The 2,225-nt window shown below is 42.2% G+C and overlaps 1 pseudogene; it reads right to left on the bottom strand.

Moving 5' to 3' along the window:
* Positions 1-280: 280 nt before the first annotated feature.
* On the bottom strand, positions 281-1,929 carry LOC146655211 (E3 SUMO-protein ligase ZBED1-like; annotated as a pseudogene).
* Positions 1,930-2,225: the final 296 nt, after the last annotated feature.

Genomic DNA, 2,225 nt, shown 5'->3' with positions numbered 1-2,225 from the left:
TTCAACCAAAATATCAAATCTGAGATTTTACATGTTATCGTGTTTTCTCAGTGTTTATTTTTAACTTCCAAATTTTTGTGCAGGAATACAAACTGGTCGACATGCTCAGCTCTCAGGACACTTCTCTGTGCATTTACTGTCTCCTGCAAAGGAGAAAACTCTCTTTGCAGAGACACTTGTTCCAGGAATGCAAAGGAAACTCCTTGCTACTTTGGATAGCTGTTCATAGTCCTTCCACCAACGTAGAGGATTTCCTGTGAGATGCAAAGGGACCTCATCTCTATACCTCTTGATCTGCAGCAACATCATGTTCTGATTTTGATACAGTATCATCACCAGTAGAGGTAAACGTAGCTCCATCCAAGTCCACCAATGCACATGAGATCCTTGGTCTCCTTAGGGGTGGCTGAGGGATGAAGGCAAAGCTGTCTTTGATATGTGGATGATGAGCCTCCTCTTTGGCATTCTCCTCCTCCACCCGTTTGTCAGTCTTATTCTTTTGCTGCTGAAAAACATTAAATCCAACTAGTATTAATGTCACAAAGTCAAAATTCAAATCCAAGATTTACCCTGTTCTGCACTAATATTTACTACAAATGTCTTCAATACAATTTTTTTTTTACTTTATTCACTTGCTTATAACTTCAATTGAATTTTTCCAATTAAATTAATTCATTTATTTATTTACATTTTTTTTCCTTCTTTATCACAGTCACCACAGTGTCCAACAGTCTGGAATAGGTCTCACTGGTCTCTGCTTCAGACAGGAAGGTCCTTAAACCGAGGATCAACAGTTGACGCCATCAATAGTGTCGCCCTCTCATTGACATATCTCTTTCCCAGATCTTCTGTTATAGCGGTCTTAAGGTCCCTTACTGTTGGGGTATCATCATTTCTTGTGCACCCATTACAAGCACAGCATGATGAGGAGCAATGATGGACAGGGTTGGCATGCTCTCCTCTGACATCACCAGGGTGGCGTCCTTTACAGGCTTCAGCGCAATGACAACTTCTGCACATATGATGTCAGACTCACTTAATGTAAAATTTCTTTTTCACTCTTCCTAACTTCAGCAAAAAGCAGAGCCGCACAGATGGCTGGTTGCTGTTCTAAAAATCGTTCTATCACATCATAGGAGCTGTTCCATCTTGTAATTATGTCCATGATCAATGTGTGAGCTGGTACCTGAAGGAGGCGCTGTTTCTGCTTCAACTGATTGCTGGCTGTGGTGCTGCGCCTGAAAAAGGCTGTTACATGTCGGATCCTCCCGAGAAGTTGCGCCACGGATTGTATTTCCAGTGCTTTCTGTGAGGCAAGATTCAGACTGTCTGCACAACATTGTATGTGCATCATGCCTGCAAGTCTAGCAGCGACAGCCACGTTTGGTGCATTATCGGTAACAACAACAAGGTCCTTTGCGTTTAATTCCCATTCAGCCACGGCGTCAGTTAGTAACGCTGCAATGTGTTCACCTGTGTGACTGCCATGCATGGCTCAGGTTTGTAGTACATGAGACTGAAGGTTCCACTGTTCAGTAATGTGATGTGCTGTAACAGTTACGTACGATTCAGTGGCTCTCGAAGTCCAAGCGTCGCATATCAAAGCAACTGTCTCTGCCGAGCTGAGAGAGTCCGGCACTGTCGCTTTGGCATCTTGGGTCAACTTTGTCAGAGCAATGTCCGTGATGTGTTGTCAGAAGAGAACAGTGTAACGCGGCTCCAGCATTTTAATCCTATTAACAAATGCTTTATTCTCCACAACACTTAAAGGGCGCATGTCATTGCAAATAAAAACAAGTACTGACTGCGTTATTTTTGTTGCACGAGTTGAAGTTGCTCATCGTTTCGAACTTCTTCAATTGGCCATTAAGCGGGATCACCTCGTTTCGCTTTAAAATTAGCATTGGAAGCTACGTTGCTATAGTGTCTAGACACATGTGTTCATACATTTGTTGTGTTACTTGAATATTTGACTCTGGCAGTGCAGATTTTATAGACTGCATTGCTCTTGTCATAGTCTTTACTAACTTCTTTTGTCCTGAATCCAAAATAAGTCCACACATCAGCTTTGTAAGCTGCTCAGTCAGCAGTTAGCTGGCACCATTTGCCACACATCCACTGTTATACTAGTATACACTATATTTTCACAAGTATTCACTCACTCATCCAAATCACTGAATTCAAGAGTTCCAATAACTTACACAGGAACATAAGATCAAGCCCCG

The sequence above is a fragment of the Rhamphochromis longiceps genome, linkage group LG13 (genome assembly GCF_057381845.1).
Source record: "Rhamphochromis longiceps isolate RC_006_pf linkage group LG13, R_longiceps_female_GT1.1, whole genome shotgun sequence".
NCBI lineage: Eukaryota > Metazoa > Chordata > Actinopteri > Cichliformes > Cichlidae > Rhamphochromis > Rhamphochromis longiceps.
The sequence above is the reverse complement of the archived record's forward strand: the minus strand, read 5'-3'. Positions and strand labels throughout refer to the sequence as shown.